General features: G+C 45.5%; 1 long non-coding RNA gene across 2 annotated transcripts in view; it reads left to right on the top strand.

Moving 5' to 3' along the window:
* The window catches only part of LOC126515951 (uncharacterized), a 79,923-nt gene that overhangs the window by 8,267 nt on the left and 53,968 nt on the right, over positions 1 to 17,688 (top strand). The window lies entirely within an intron of this gene.

Genomic DNA, 17,688 nt, shown 5'->3' with positions numbered 1-17,688 from the left:
CACTTGGGCTTTTTTCTTGGTCATCTGTGCAGTACATGGCCCTTTTACACTTGGGTTCTGCATGCTGTGCTTCACCTTCTAACGAAAGCCCTTGCCATGCCTGCCTTCAGTTAAACAGCCTTGAGTCCACAAGTGGAGAACCAGTTGTTCACTAGATGTTTGAATGCTCCCTGACTCTGTATGAAGGTTACAATAAAATGGTTTATTGTGAGCAAAAGCATTTTAATAACATGGGAGACATTGTTTTACAGGTTCCTGTGTGCATTAGTGTAGATCAGATCTTTGTTCCTGTTTATAGCTAAATAATATTTCCTTGTGTATATATGCCACATTTTATTTTTCCATTCATTAGTTGGTGGACTGTATCCTGGAACTGTAAGATGAAATAAACCCTCTCCTCCCCAAGTTGCCTTGGTCATGGTGTTTCGTCAGCAACAGAAACCCCTAACTAAGACAGATGGAGATTTGCTTTCATCTCCGGGAACACACATGTCAGGGGCGGATTATTGAGTCATATGGTTACTTTGCTTAGCTTTTAAGACACTGTCTACAAATGTTTGTGGACTGCACATTGATGGGAGCGAGGGTTCACTCAGCATGTCAGTGTGTGTGTGTGTGTGTGTGTGTGTTACATGCATTCCACAGCAAATGTAAGGGAGTCAGAGGATAACTTGCAAAATCACAGAATCACTTCCTTCCCTCCACAGTGTGGTTTCGCAGGTTTTAAACTCATGTCCTTGGGCTTGGTGGCAAGTGTATTTACCCACTGAGCCATCTTGCCAGCCCCCTTCTCTTCAGATTCTAATTATCTTTGTTTTGACACCATTTATGCACCGATCTTATTCTAGATGTACAAGTTACTTTGGGGGATTAGTTTTTGAATTGGAAAGCAATTATCCTATTCAGAAATCTTTCTCAATAAATATCTCATTCAACCTTTAACAAAAATGATTTCCATGCCTGCCTAGTTGAATACAGTACTATTGATCCCCGAGTCTTCATGAGGAGAACGAATAATTTACCAAATGTTTGATCATTCCCCGAACTTGCTGCATATACAATGGGATAAAAAGGAGTTCTTTTATTTTAAGCAAAAATCTTTTAATAACAAGAATACAGTGTTTCGAGACCATCTCTGAAATGAACATCTTCTAAGCAAGAGATGATGTCCTGTGCGCATCCTGAAACCAAAGTTTTCCCTTTTGGGCTTCTGAATACAAATATCTTAGGCATTTGATCTTAACCGAAAATGGTTAAGCTATACGAATGCTGGCCATGAGGATGTGTTTCTTTCCTTTCTAGTAGAAAGATGATATTAGCTGGTGTAATTATATCCCTAGGTGGCATTAGCCACAGAATTGAAGGTTTGGCTTCCTCCTGGCAAGCAAACCTCGAGTTTTGACTTGATGCTTCCACAGCTCGGGTGGATAATCAAGCTCCATGTGAAGGGTGGAAATTAGAGTGTACGGTTGCTGATCTGTATTCCATGAACTGAGTCTTCCCGTGCCAGCCCAGAAATATCTTACCAGTGCTGAAGTCTTCAGTTTTTCTGTGGCTTCTCCAGACCCTGTAAGTGATCCGAGAGGCAGATTCTAGTACATTCCAGCACAGGGGCTAATTATGGATGTAATGGTCGTGGAATATTTCAAGCAAAATCCCACATACCCTACCTAGACCATCTTGTTTTTACTGCAAAGGTCACCCGCCTAGTGTCAGCAGTTGTTGAAGACAGCTTGGCCGAAGTCTCTAAGAGATAATCAAAGTCATGAGGGAAACTCAACCCGGAGCAGTGTGTTGCTTCTGAGTGAAGAAATCCAGTTGTCTTGTGTGTTCTGACTGACATGATTCGACATGCTCTTTTGATTTTTTTTTTGTCTTTGGTTTGGGCTTTTGAATAGGCTTCTTGCAGAAAGCCTATATTTTCTGTACTCTGTGGTTACCAAGCTGTACTTGACTTTAAAAAGAGTAAAAAAAAAAAAAAAAAAAAAAAACAAAAAAACGTATCCTTGTGAGAAATTGCTGCTTTGTGGAGTACAAATGAGAGGTTTCATGATCTTTGAAGCCAGGAAGGCCAAATCTGGCTCAGAAATCCCACAGCCAGAATGTTTCATGCTCTTTGTCACTTTTCCGAAACTGAACTGTCCTTCTGCTGCCATAGAGAAGGAAAAGCTGGGAGAGAGAGACTCAGGCTTTGGATAATAAGTTTTGGGGTTCAGAAAGCAGAGAATTCCACACAGCTCTTCACCCCATAAATAGGAAGCACAGGCTGCTCTGGTCCTTCTTGGACCAAAGGTTCTTAACGGGGATCATTTTGTTCCCCAGGGGACACGGCAATGTCTGGAGATAATTCGGGCTGTCACAAGCAGAGACAGTAGGCTGATATTTAGTGGCAGTGGGGGTTAGGGATACTAGAGTACATCCCACAAAGCTCAGGCTAGACTCCCCTGCAAAGTACTGTGGGTCGCCACACAGATTCAGAGGACGGCACCTCCTGAGCAGGTGGAGGTTCTTGCTCTGCAGGTCACAGGGGGCCAGAGAGGTGGGAGGAGACCCAGCGTCTCAGCCAGCAAAATGTTCTCTTGTTTGGCACTCTGCTTCTTGGCACTGCTTTTACAGGGTGCAGTGCAATCAGAAACACAAAGCCAGCTTCTTTCCTCGGGGAGAGGCTTGGACCTAGCCCATTGAAACCCCACACGCCAGAGTCACCGGAGTGCAGCTGCAGCCATTCCTGTGCGCCCGCCGCCGGCAGGCAAGACACTGCAGGCCCAGGCGGATTGTGTTCCTGTCTTTGTCAAGTGTTTCATAAAGCTTGCCCCAGGATAACTTTCTTCTTAGTGGTTGAAAAAGTGTGTTTCGGGTGAGGAATTATCCTTTAAACTTTTACCTTTCTTGGAAGTGAAACACTTTTGACAAACAGATTAGAACGCTGTCCAAAGTCTCTAGAACCTATACACTGTTTAGAATTAGGTTGACATATGAGTGGGTTTGGATTTTCTTTAGTGTCTGCAAGGGTGTCCTGCCACTCAACTGAATTGTCTGAGCTGGAATTTCACCCCCACTATGCTGGGTTAGTGTTTTTGTCATCTAGGAAGAGAGGACATCAATTGAGGGATCCTCCATTGGCCATCAGATTGGCTTACGGGCAAGTCTGTGGGGGCATTTTCTTGATCAATAATTGATGTGGGAGGGCCCATCCCAATGTGGTGGTACCCCTTGGCAAGGTGGTCCTGGGTTATAGCAGAAAGCAGGCTGAGCAAGCTATGGGGAGCAAGCTGTTACGTAGCATTCCTCCGTGGCCTCTGATTCAGTTCTTGCCTCCAAGTTCCTGTCCTGATTTCTTTTAAAGATGGGCTACTCCCATTGGCTGAAATAAACCCTTTACCTTTTTAAGTTGCTTTTCACCATGGTGTCTTACACAGCAATAGAAAATAAGCTATGATACACACTTAGGGTAAACGAGCGTAATCTAGGCATTTAACGTCCATATTCAGAGATACACACTGAGCAACCTGCCCATTAAATCTCGGGGGATTCTGAGCATGTGGGGAGTGGTGGAAGCTCCGTCACTCCCCAGCAGATCCAGGGGTGTCTCTAGAAAGCATATATACATATTGCTTCATAAGCAGTTTTGATGTTTAAAGGTAATTTTCCATCTTGGACCTAAATGAGAATCATCTATTAATAATACTTCACTGTGGTGTTCATCTGAAGAAGCGGGAAGTCGCTTCAGTGCTGGGGGAAAACTGATCAAGTTTCCTTTAGTAATGGAAAGTCTTTCTGGTTGGGTCCAGGGATGGTCTGCATCTGTCCCAGCTGGCCCGTCAGCATTAAGACTGTGGCTAACATGGGTCAAAATGTGCCGTAAGTACACACTATACTCTAGATTTGGAAGAAGGTACAAGAACCATATGTTATGTCCATCACCACAAATTCCCCCCCCACACACACTCCCACACTCCCGCTTACAGCTTTGAATCTCAGAGCACTAAGAGCTTGGAGAAGCGTTAGAGTGATGCTGACCCTAACATCAACAAGAGTTCATTGTCCAACCTTCAAGCCACCCTCCTTCCATCCCAGTCCTTCCTGTTCCAGACATAAAGCAGGCCACTTGCAAAGCCACCTACAGCACCCACACAAAGCTAGATTGGTCCTGCATCACCTCTGAATGACTGCCCCACACACTGGGAAGAAGTTAGGATTTCCATTCTTAAGAGGTGTATTGGGTGGTCTAATGGGTAGCTGGACTTTGGGGTCCATTGTCGTCTATTTTTCCTAGACATGTCTTCCATCTGGCCCTTGCTGTCCCTCATGAAAGCTCTCAGAAGCTCTTCATTGCTGGTATACTAACATTCCCCTCTGTCTGTCTACACAAAGCCCCCACCGGGCAGCTTTTCCAATACCATTTCTGGATTTCACACTGAACCTTCTACATCAGCCCTTCCAAATGATGTGTCCAGGGATACAGGAGGAAACTTAGAAACAATTCAAACTGATGTTTGTCAAGCCCAGAGATTTCCAGGTAGAGACCCTGTAAGTGAGTAGTAGCATGCCTTTCTGTCTAAATAACATTTGGAACCTTTCTGTGTCCTGGGAACATGTGCGCTTGGCACAGCTTTTGGTCAATTGGTGTTTAGACATTGGTTTTTGGTGTTTATGTTGTTTTTGCTCAGGCCTCAAGTCTCTAAGTGGGAGATTTTATTTAGCTTCCCAAACCACATGATCTCCAAGGGCAGAACTCCTTTCTGAGTCCATTCACTTTCTTCATATTCCAGAACCATCTCTCTCCGGGGCCCCTGCTGCCCCTGGTGGCCCCTGCCCTCAGGGGACTGGTTCTTCCTGCTGCCTCTTCTCCTGCCTCTGTTGTCGCAAGTCTCTGTCCTCTCCTGTGTAGAATGACCCAAACTGTCACCCAGAGTCTGTGGAAAAGGCTGGGACCAACTTTTCTGTCTCCTCGCTACACACTGGACTCTCAGAGGCCAACTGAGAAGCAGCTCCATGTCTTCCTGTGCCCGTGTCTGCCTGGGTACCTGAGCACATGGGGTGTCAGGGCTTTGCATCTCCTTCACTTATTCCTTCTTTAGTTCATTCACTCAGTGCCTCAGGAGTGTCTAGGTCTCTGTGCAGCCACAACAGTGCTTGCTTTCTGCCTTAGAGATGCCTAAACAACTCCAGTAATTCCTTTGCTTGTTTAAACCCTTGCCTCCAACCCTAGGTAAAAATCTTATAGAAAAAAAAAGACACACCAACAACATGACTATTGAGACTAAAAACAAATCAGTGGTTTAGTGTTGAATATGTTCCCAGCCTCTTATGGGGAGCTCTCTGTCCCGGACACAGTCCCATTCACGTGAGAAGCTTCAGAGAGGGGCAACTTCGATTCTTTTCCTCTTCACCGGGGCATCCAGAACTAACCAAGGATCATCATGGTCAAGGCGAAGGCACATGCCCAGCACTGCCTAGCGGTTGAACAGGCACCTGCCATTTTCTGGCCTGTCTTTCCTAGTGTCTGTTTATGATCTCTGGGTCTTTACTAAACTGTAACAAGCTGTTTTCATGAGTCTGTTCCATCGGCAACTAGTTGAAAGTCTGTTTCTCTCCTCTACCTGCTTCAGCACACACATCCCCTGCCTCCCACTACCTCTCTCTCTCTCTTTCTCTCTGTCTACAAGAAGTTCTTGAACATTTTAGATTCCCAATACGTATACGATAACTAGAAAAATAAAAATTGCACTAGAGTGCCCCTAAATTCTGCCCAATAGGAACTTAGCTTCTTCCCTTTAAAACAACGAAGACCATATTAGGGATTCTAAACAACATAATCTTCCTAATGTTTTGTTTGGGACAGGGTGCACTTGCCTTTGGTGATTTAGCTTGACCCACAGTGGTCATGGGCATTTCCACTCTTGGTACTGCTATCTCATGGTTCATAGGGATGTGGCTGCCTAGAACCTCTCACACTTCTTGGAGCAAGAGTTCCCCATCTATAAAGCATGGATGCCATGGCCTTCTCTAGTCCACCCGGAGGAGAACTTCGACTGCCAAAGGAGACAGGTTGACCTTATATTCTCCATGAGGAGGCTGGCTGTGATCTTAAGTGTGACAACTTGAAAGGTATTCTATGGCTACTGTTTCCACTGCCCAGCCAAGCTCCAGGTGGTGGCTCAGGATTGAGGAAGGTGGCCGATTTTGCTGGAGCGCCAGTATCTAACTGAAGTTCTCTTCGGCTGACACTTCTTTCAGCCATAGACTATTTCTTCTCTAGCTCTATTTTTCTCTCACTGCCCAGACCTCACTGTCTTTGGAACTTCCCCCAAAGCTTCCAGCACCGAGACACTAGACTAGAGAGCGGCTGCCTGTCTTAGTGAGCGACATTAGGCTGTGGTCACTTCCTGATGCTGTATTACCTAATCTGATTTTACTGATTCTTTGGGGCAGAGGCTGTTGTGCCCATTTACCATGTATGAAACTGAGACTCATCTCTGCTTATCAGCTACATGAAGATTTGAACCCATGCCAACTTTCTCAAAAGCCGACGAAAGCTGCAAAATAAATAATGCTGCAGAGAAAATATTTAACCTACAGGGAACCCAAATGCTTCCGTAGCACACAAGCACAATTTACTGCTAGCCAATTGATATATTAGTTACACATCGGATTCCATTTTCCATAAAGCTTGTCCTAAAGGGGCTCTGTGTGGCGGTGATGTGAACAGAGGGTAAATTATAAGATGTTTGAGAGTTATTCTGCTTGTCACTTAAAAGAATGACTTCATTATAGGTTCTTCTGCTGCAGACTGACAGTTTCCCAGAGCACTAAGTTAGCCTTCTCCATCATTGGCTAGCTCATTGGGCCACACAAACAATCAGTATGACTTGCCGGTAGGTTACCTTCATTCTAGATTCATCTATCAAAGCTTATGAGGGCTTTTGCTCTCTGATGGTTTGAGTAAAATGACCCTCCCATAGTCTCATAGGGAGTGGCATTATTTGAAAGGATTGGGACTTGTGGCTTTGTTGGAGTAGGTGTGGCCTTGTTGGAGAAAGTTTTTCAATGAGGGTGGGCTTTGAGGATGTAGATGCTCAAGCCAGGCCCAGTGTGATCCTCTCTTCCTGCTGCCTGTGGATTCAGATGTAGAACTCTTAGCTACCACTCCAACACCGTGCCTACCTACATGCTGACATGTTTCCTGACATGGTGTTAATGGACCAACCTTCTAAATGTAAGGAAGCCCCAATAAATGCTTCCCCCCCCCCCCCGATACAGGGTTTCTCTGAAGGTTTGGAGCCTGTCCTACAAGATCTAGACCAGGCTGGCCTCAAACTCACAGTGATCCGCTGTTTGCCTCTGCCTCCCAAGTGCAGGGATTAAAGGTGTGCACCACCACCACCTGGCTTAAATGTTTTTTTTTTTTCTTTTATAAGAGTTGCCATAATCATAGTATCTCATCACAGCAATAGCAACCCTAACTAAGACAGAAGTTGGTGCCAGGGACTAGGGCATTTCTGTGATAGGCCTGACTATGCTTTTGTTTGGAAGAATGTAGACTTTGGGACTTCAGACACTGGACATTTTAAGATGGCCATCCTAGCAGGAGCATGGAAGACAGTGGTGCTGAGGGTAATTCGAACTGTGGGAGCCCTATTCAAGAGGTTTCAGAGAAAAAGTGTATTAAAGAGTATTCGTATGTGGCTTAGAGGCCATTCTTAGGATATTTTGGTGAAGAATGTGGTTGCTTTTTACCCTTGTTCAAAAAATCTGCTTGAGGCTAAATTGAAGAGTTTTGGATCAACAGAGCTGGTAGAGGAGATTTAAAAACTATTTAGTACTGACTGTGTTATATGGTTGTTAGTGGCCAGACTTATGCAGATCTGTAATGAAAAGGAGAAAACTAAGAGTTCTATATTCAGATCAGCAGGCAGCAGGAAGAGAAAGTGACACTGGGCCTGGCTTGAGCCACTGAGTCAAGCCCACTCCGGTGACAAGAGCTGTACTTGTCGGACTTCCTCCAACAAGGCCACACATCCCAACAGGGCCACTTACTACGAGCCTCTGGGAGCCATTTTCATTCCAACCACCACAAGCTCCCTGAATCAGTATTAATCTGCAACCCTCCTAGCTTTATCTCCTCCAAGACCTACTGAGCCATCATCAGGACGAGCCTGGCACAGGGAACATGCGCAGGGAATGTTTGCGGCATGAACAACGTCCTCACTCACAGCATTCATCAAACGTATTTAATAAGACAGAGCTGAGGCCACACAGCCCAACGTCTCTCATCTTCATCCTTACACAGACACAAGCTGTAGGGCAGGTGCCAGTGACCAGACTAACAAGTTCAAAGTCCCTGTTTGTTCTTCTTGCGGCTTTTTTTCCTTCACCTCTGTGCTTTCTCTTTGGTTCAATTCTAGAGCAAAATTGTCTTCTGTTTTTTTTTTAGTCACCTTGTCTTGTCCATCTCGGTCTCTTTTGTCTATCCCAGTCCGGGGTCTTCCCAGTTCCTCTCTTGTCTGCCTCTCTCCTCTCTAACTGGCCTCCCGCTCATACGGCGTCTGGGGCTGCATTTCAGGAGATGGCTCCTCCACCTGCCCGCCTCTCTGAACTTTAGAGACATATTTCCAGCTTCTTACTGAATGGTTTCTGGCAGGAAAGCTCTACAAAAAGTATAAATTAATGTGTGCGCGTGGGTCTGTGCGTGTGCATGTAAATATGTAGTGTACGCGTGTGTACATGTGACTATGTGGGTGCTGTATTGTGTGTGTGCCTGTGGACGTGTGCGAGAGAACAGCTTCATAACGAGGAAAATCCAACCGGCACAGCCTGGGAAAGAAACTCAGTTAAAATCAGGCCAGAGTTTAATCTGTTGTGAATCCCATGGGGAGTTTGTATACTGTGGACCAGGAGCCTCTGGCAACAATCCCTTCTCTGCTTAGGGACCTTGACTCCTTTGCTGTTATCTATAGGATTGAGTCTGACCCTTTCAGGCTCAAAGTTGTGCCCCTTATCTCCAGCCTGGTACACCCATCCCCCACAGCCACACCTGAGCCTGGGTGAGAAGTGGCTCCTAGCTCTTGCAATGTCAGTTTTGTGACATTCATTTTGCCCCGCCCGTCAAATTCTTGGGCCTCTTTTATTACCGGGTGCATGCTCTCTCCTTGCACAGTTCACAGCCCTGCGGATTTCTCTGTGTTCCTGGTCAGAGAGCGAGCAGTTAAATCTGATTTTCAGATGAACCACGTATATTCTGTGTGGCGGGTGGTGTACGCATGCATTGCTCATGTGTGTGCAGGTACTGCACCCAGAGGTTGGCACCGGGTGCCACCTTCTACTGCTTTCTACTTGATTGTTGCTTCGGGGACAGGGTCTTTCACTGTGTCTGGAGCTGCACAAGTCACTAGGCAAACTGCAGGAACCCTCTGTCATGGCTTTGCCGTGCTCAGATTACAGACCCTCCTGCATGACTCGCTTTCTATGTGATGCTAGGGATCTGATCTCAGGTCCTCACATTTAGGCAGCAAGCACTTGACCCGCTGAGCTGTCTCCCCCGCACCCACCACCTGCTTTTCTAATATATGTCCTCAGTACCACGTTCACTGTCTACCCGAAATTCAGAATTAACTGGAGTCCTGTATTTTTATGAGCTCTGCCTGGCACCCTGACCCCCTGATATTCCTTCTCCTCTGTTGTTTCCCAAACACATGGAACACGGACCTCTTACATCATGTTCATTTGCTGTTTCACCTCCTCTCCACTACCCCAGAAATGCATATCCCCGAGGCAAGAATTGTGAGCACTCCCTCGCCATTTCTCAACCAGATGCCATCTGCCAAGCACTGCGCCGAGGTGGGGCTCCCGGCACAGAAGACTAGGTCAGTACTCCAGGATAGGAGTGGCCAGACTCAGCCCGCACTCATCTTGAACTGGCAGAGGACACCCACGTGTTGGTAGTTTGTGTACTTGTCTAGTGGGGTCCACGCTACAGTGGCAAAGTATGTGGCCTCTTGGCTCACAAAGCTTCATATCTTTTCTCTCTGGATCTTTATAGAAAAAAAATTCACCAACCTCTGGCCTTACCGTCTAGAGAAGGAAGACAGACATAAACAAATAAAAGTTCATTCATCTTTCATCTCCAAAGCCTCGTAGAAATCAATGCATGGTCTGGGAGCCTGTGCACGTATGGCAGCCACCTGGAGCCTTCAGCATTTGGACTTGATTCTGAAAACTTGAGAATCTGCCTTTAATTTTCATTTTTTTTGAGGCAGGATCGCACGTAGCCTAGGCTGGCCTCGAACTTTCTGTGCCTTGGAGGCTAGCCTCAAACCCCCATCCTCCTGTCCCTGCTTCTCTAGTCCCAGTGTTACAGGTGTGCACCAGCATGCCCAGCTCGAGCGCCTACCATTCTCAGGGCTTTCAAGTGACTTCTCGCACCTCTGTGCTAGCGCGGCTCATCTCAGGACCCGCTATCCAGTTTGTGGTCAACTCTGATCTAGGCTTGAACAAATGGATGCATAGGAAGAGTCCGTCCTTGGACGGTATCTTAATTCTCTCTATAATTTTAAGACAATGGGACTGTCACATGAAGTTACGACTGGTCTTCCTGTGGAGAAAATAGACACACCATCCCCCACTGTCCCACAGAGGAGGCCTCGATCCTGAAGAAGGTAGCTGCCTCCCACCCAGGAGCTGCGTGGACCAGAGCCATCCTTCACTGTAGACAGCATCTCCTACGTCGGTCCTTCGCCGGGAGCTGTCCTGGATTGTGTCACTAACAGTCGCATAATCAAAATAAGCTAACTGGTCTCGTCAGAAAATGGTCTGTCTCCCCGCGGTGGGATGTGATGGGCCGACAGAAAATAAATAAAAGTGAATTCAACCCATTAGCGTTTGGAAAGCAAATGTTCCCTAGCAAAAATAAAGCCGGTGACTGTGTGGAGACAGATGCTGACACTCGCTACTCTTGTTAGCACACTTAAGAAAATAAATTCAAGATAAGAGGGGCCCAGGCATAGTTGGGACCTGTATGCTGCCTGCTTGTCACAAAGAGTAAAATACTGAAATCAGATCCCTGTAATTCCATTTAGACTTTCTGGGCAAAGTCAAAGAATTGGGGCAAATGGGGTTTTAGAAACTCGGATTATCTATATAATTCATTACTTTAATAGCCTTCTCTAGTTCACGAAGACCCAGGTTTCCTGTTCTCCTGATGATCTGGCAAGCATGGAGGGAGCTGGACCATTTCTTCACATGGCAGGCGGTGAGCTCACCCACTGTGGATTTGCTTCTTTTGTTCGTGTAGAGGTGCAGCTACCTGTGGGGGTTCAGATTTCCTGTGTGAGGCACTAGTTCTGCTATTCTGTTCTTCCCACTGGATGTTCAGGATGCACCGTTGGATGTATACCCACTGGATGCACTGAATGCACCACTGGATGCTCAGGACACACCATTGGATGTATACCCACTGGATGCCCTGGATGAACCATTGGATGCACACCCACTGGATGCACTGGATATACCACTGGATGCACATTCCACTGGATGCCTAGGATGTACCACTGGATGCACATCCCACCGGATGCACTGGATGTACCTTTGGATGTATACCCACTGGATGCACTGGATGTACCACTGGATGCTCAGGACACACCATTGGATGTATGCCCACTAGATGTCCTGGATGAACCGTTGGATGCACACCCACTGGATGCACTGGATGTACCAGTGGATGCACATCCCACTGGATGCACATCCCACTGGATGCACTGGATACACCATTGGATGCACATCTCACTGGATGCACCTTTGGATGCACCATTGGATGCACACCCACTGGATGCACTGGATGTACCACTGGATGCACATCCCACTGGATGCACTGGATGTACCTTTGGATGTATACCCACTGGATGCACCTTTGGATGCACATCCCACTGGATGCACTGGATGTACCTTTGGATGCACATCCCACTGGATACACTGGATGCACCATTAAATGTACATCCCAATGGATGCACTGGATATACCATTGGATGCACAATCCACTAGGCGCACTGAATGCACCATTGGATGCACATCTCACTGGATGCACTGGATGCACTTTTGGATGCACTGGATGTACCTTTGGATGCACATCCCACTGGATGCACCTTTGGATGCACTGGATGCACTGGATGTACCTGTGGATGCACATCTCACTGGATGTGCCATTGCGGGTATACATGCTTATGTGGTGCCTGTTAAGAAAGGTTTTAACTGAAGTGATAAGGTGTGGGAGTTAAGCTTTTGAGTGTTTAAATACATGAGAATTGCTTTTTCTCTGACGAGTTCTGGGAAAAATAAAACCTCAGAATAACTGAAAAAAATCACAAACACCTAGCCTAGATAGATCAGTGTCGTACCCTCTCTGTGACTCACGTTGCCCATGTTTGTTACAATTACAGTATTTCCAGCCAGGCCTAATGGGGCTGGCCTATAATTCCTAGAATGCTCAGGCAAGGAAATACCAAGATTCAAAGCCACTCTGGGCTACAGAGTAAGTTCAGGGCCAATCTAAGCAACCTAGAGAGACGCTGTCTTACAAATATAAAAGGCAAAAAGTCAAAGGTGAGAGCTGGAGATCACTTAATGGTAGAGTGCTTTGCAGGCAAGTGGGAGGTTCCAGGTTCAAGTCCCACTACAAAACTAGAAAAATCCTAAGCAATCTGTGGAACCCTACCTCTGCATGATCTTGTTTGAGATTAAAACTCATCTACCCTTGATTAATATATTTTCATATCCAGCAGCTCAGTATTTTTCTTTTAAATACATTTTTAATAACTTAATTAGTTCCATTTTCATGTTTCTGTCATTTATAGAAACACACCAGGGAAGAAACTCTGAATTAAAAATTATCTTCTCATATCTTTTTTTAGAAAGAGCCTTAGAATCAATTACTAATTGCACCAGCATGGGACTTATTAGCAGGTTAAAGCCTTGTGTAGGTAAATCGTTAAAAGGAGCCAAATGAATTTTGTGTGCAAATTTGAGGTTCACCGAAGGGTAGGGGGCGGGTGGAGATCCTTATGTAATCACGCAGGGAAGGGCCAGATGCTGTTCTCCATCTCGGACACACTCTAAATATGAAAAGCAGCCCCCGTTCCCATTCAGCTGCTCTGTGTTAATAAACTTCCATCCATCATAAATTACTGGAGAAGTCAGCCAGATGCTTGAAACCCACCCGTCTTGTGGTCCAGGTCGCTCCTACTGGAGCTGCAATTTAGCTAATTTCACTACTCCAGTAGCTTGATACAATTAAAGAGCGGGGAGGGTGTGTTTTTAACACTGGTAGGTCATTAAGGGTTTTTAGGGAACCGGGAATGTTTCTTCACTGCGGTAAAGAGGGAATAGCTTTTCTCCTCGCACAAAGAAACCAAGGCAGGGCTTTTTGAAAAGTTGAAGGGCCCTGAGATGTAATGGGACTCTCTGACAGCAATTATGGAAATCAATAAGAATGCCCCTCTGTTTGCCCTCTCCTGACAGAGGCAAAGAGCAGGCAGAGTCAACAAAGCAGCGCTTGCTAATCAAACTAATAAATTATGTCAGCATTGCGTTTTAAAAGATGTCCTGGAAAAAAATTCCTTTTTGGTGTTGAAATCTGTTTCTCAGCCCGGTTTACTTACCTCATTCCTGAGAAGAAGAAAGGCTCCATAAAGGGTCTTTACCTGCCTTACTGGTTTAAAAACAACGTGCAGATCCTGCTCTACAAATCCTTCACCAGCTCAGTCCCATGAGTAAAACAGAAGGCAAAAAGGAGAGGCAGAGGCTAAAATGGACTCTGTGCATAGCCAAATTCCTGAAAAGCATATATATATTATATATGCATACACACATACATACACATACACCAGGATGTATTGCAACAGATTGGATACATCAGAATATTCTGGAAGGACTTGCTTTCTTGACATTGGGCCACTCCCAAGGTCTGCGATGAGGATGGTTTCTGTCATGGAGAGCCAGCTTCCTACCACTTTGGGTCTTCCCTAGCATTCCCAGCAGGCCTGGGTTCTCTATACTCCTTCAACAACCCCCCTGGGTATGGGAAAGAGTATGTGTAAGATCCTCCACGTCCTGGGGTATGGTTTATTTAACTTTGGTTTTACTATTTAAGTGCTACAACCGTTAACAGTCCAACTCAGAGACAAGTTCCATAAATCAAGACAATGACCTTCAAACTCTCAACTCCCCCTGTTCCTCTAATAAGGAGAGATCAGGGTACCAAATGGAAGGTGTTGAGTTCCTCTCAGGGAGCCTTGGGGTTCACTGTCATATACTGTGAGATGGCCATAGAAGATGAACCAGAAGGGTGGTGGACAGAAAGACTTGCGTTATTTGGCATGTGGTCTCATGTCTGCTGCTGAGGTCTCTCCGTGATTTGTTTGCCCAGATCTAGGGAGGGCTGAGTGGTGGGGTCAGTGGAGAATAAACAAGAAAAGAGTGATAAGACTGCACAGTGGTGACTGAGGGTCCAGGCTGGAGAGGACTCTGCCTGGACAAAGTCAAGGATGGATAATATGAGCCTGTCTCTGGCTGATTCGAGGTTACCCTGAGCAGAGCTGTTCCAGGAAGAGTCAGGCATCCAGGTGAAGTCACTGTTGTTTCCTGGGAGCCCGGGGGAGGGGTGCCTACCATAAATCACAGCTGGTAGGCCAAGGAGTGCTCTGTTTGGCAGTTTGGACACTGATGGGGCTAAAAACTCAGCTAGGCAGTGAACCAACTTAGGTAAATGAAGGAAATTTCATCCCGGAAGTACTTGTTCTAAAGCTCCGCATACCATGAGAATACCGACTCATGTACAGGCTGTTGCAAAGCAGAGTGGCCTGATTTAACAGAAACCTTGGTTTCTGACTTGATCCAATTAGCAGGCCTGGAGGGTTGAAAGCCATTGGGGGACTAGAGGGCTCTAGTGACCAAGGGCGATGGAAAGTTCCCATTTCGAGCTGGAAGTAAACCAGATATGGAGTGTGTGACCAGCTGTCAGGGCTAATCCTGGTTTGCGTGGGAATGGCTTGGGGTAGACGTGGGAACAAATGAGGGCCAACTGGTTTTCGGGTTCTAAACAGTCCTGATCCTCTTGCCTAATGTCCACTCTCTAAAATGACTGAATCCTTAAACAGGTCTAGACACAGCCCAGCTTAGGGATGATTCATCTTTACCTACTGTGTCATTGCCAGACACGGAGGACAGACCCGAGACAGCCTCCTTACAAAGGCCTTCTGGACCATGAGTGAGATGGGTCTTCGGCCTACCTCTCTAACCAGACTGTGGGCCCAAGGGACCCTTTGGCCGCCATCACAGTGGACCCAGGCTCTTCATGTGTCTTGCTCTGTCTGGAAATGCCTTTGATTACAGCAGTTGGTCCATCTTCCAAGACACAAAGGCTATCCCTGATTAGAAGGGGATTCTCTACCCAAGGATGCAGAGGATACAGTAATAGACATGGTCTCATCTTCATTCTTGCCATTCGACTTTCTCCTTTACTTTCAGGATTTGTAGTTGATATCGGTTCACCTAGTGAGGCATGTTGGTTAAAAGCGTACTCCCTGGAGTGGGGCCACTGTGGTTCTGTTCTCTACTCCTCTCCTCTCCCTTGTGCCTTAGCTTTTTAACCATAACAGTGAATTGATAACAAGATCTGCCTTTTCACTTTTGCATGATTAATTAGGTTCCCTCTTTTAGCTCGAATCACCTGCTTACCAGAACAGTAAATATCAGTGAACAGGGCAGAGGGCAGCAGTGGGCAGAACTGGGGAATAAAGGCTATGGCGGGTAAAAGAAGTATACACGTCTGTGAAGTACAGCAATTTACAGCTACAGAGTGTGAGATGTTGCTTGCTTATAAAATACAGAAAGTGATTTCAAGAACTGGGAAAGACAGTTTCCTCTTCAGCCCGCCAAACAGGCCCTGCCGTTCACACGGTCCACGGGCACACATGTGAAAAATATTTGATTTCGGATGACTTTTCCTTAATCCCCGAAAACCTGGCCGTTTCTGGAATTTAATAATTCACTAGTTGAAGATAATGAGAGGAGACAGGGTAGTTAAGGCTTCTAAAGCCCAGCAGGTGCGAACAACGCTTAATGAACCGTATCTTATCTTACTTTTAATATTGAAAACTTGTAGTGATGAGTGGCTTAAAATAGAAGTCAGCCATTTTTTTAAAATAGGAACTACATTAAAAGAAATATATAAAGTTGTTGGCAGTAGATAATTATGGCACCTAAGAAGACATACTATGATCTCATTCATACATGAAACATGAAGACGTTGGAGTGTCTTTTGATTGGATAGAAGTGAGGAAGAGAGTAGACATGTCTCAAGGCTGAGGAGGGCAGGAGAGGGTGTGTGAGATTCGGGCCAAGAAGGTAGAGTTAGGAACAACAGGAACAGTAGACCTGGTGCTCAATTGTGTATCGGGGCTAAAAATGATTAGCAGTGGTATATGTTTTAGAAGGGTAAAGGCAGGATTTAAAAACCTGTTCTTGCTACAAAGAAATGATAAAGTTCTGGGTTGATGGATATGCTAAATACCCCAGTTTGATTTCAGATATGCAAATATCAAAAGAAGATGCATGCATCAAATTTCAGGACGCACCCTCCCCAAAGGTGTCTCATTATTGCATGTCAATGAAGAGTAAAATTTAAAAAAGAGTGAGAAGGTACAGCTTTAGACTACTTTGGAAGGCAAGTTCTGTGGTGGGAAGAGGCCACACAATTCAGAACTGATTAACTAATATGGTTAACTTATCATCCTGTAGTCACTGGGGTCCTGCGAGTGACAGATTCCTAGTACTCTAACAAGCAATCTGGAATTTCTTTGGTTATTAAATGTCAACACTTAACTAGTTAAACTAAATTTAAACTATATTTAGTGTGTGTGTGTGTGTCTCTCTGTGTGTGTGTGTGTGTTTGAAGCTCAGGGAATAATTTAGGGAACTTGATTTTCTCTTTCTACTATATGGGTCTCAGAGATCAGGTTATCAGGCTTGCTGGCAAGGACATGCCGAGCCATCTTGCCAGCCCTAATATGAACATTTTTGAATACTCTGTATTGTCATTTCTGAGTGACATATCAGAGAGTGCATTCTCTACGCCCTCTCTTTGTTGCTAATTCCCTGACGGTCAGCCCCATAATCAGTTGGTACTTTGTTGAGTTAGAGTCTGGTTAGCGAGTACCATAAGCACTGTATAGTTCAGGGTCTGCATCCAATGAACCCGATGGGAACACTAAAGCTCTGCTGAATGGAAATTCATTCTTCACTCAGGATTGTTTTAACTCAGTCTTTTCCATTCATCATTCTAAACTCGAATAATTGTTCTGATGACTTGGAAATGGCTAGGTGACATTATCAGTTGGTGCTCTGGGAAAAAAGCTATTGTTACTGACGTGATATAGATTAAATGGTGGCTGAGTAGTTAATATTTAGTAAGGAAATATTAGTATTGGTCTCATTTGACACAAAGAAACTGAAGGCCAGAAGGGTGACACAAGGCCATTCTCTAAATAAAGTGTTGGAACTGGGCTCAGGTGGCCTGACTCCCAAATGAATGCTCTTACCTACTACTGTACCCCACCGACCTTGGGTTTGGGTGGCCGTTTTGATCATGGGTGTGTCTGTGTGAGAGCTGTCTAAAAGTTGCTTCAGTGCTCTCAG

The sequence above is a fragment of the Alexandromys fortis genome, unplaced genomic scaffold (genome assembly GCF_014885135.2).
Source record: "Alexandromys fortis isolate MF-2015 unplaced genomic scaffold, M_Fortis_MF-2015_v1.1 scaffold_146, whole genome shotgun sequence".
NCBI classification, from domain to species: Eukaryota; Metazoa; Chordata; class Mammalia; order Rodentia; family Cricetidae; genus Alexandromys; species Alexandromys fortis.
The sequence above is the reverse complement of the archived record's forward strand: the minus strand, read 5'-3'. Positions and strand labels throughout refer to the sequence as shown.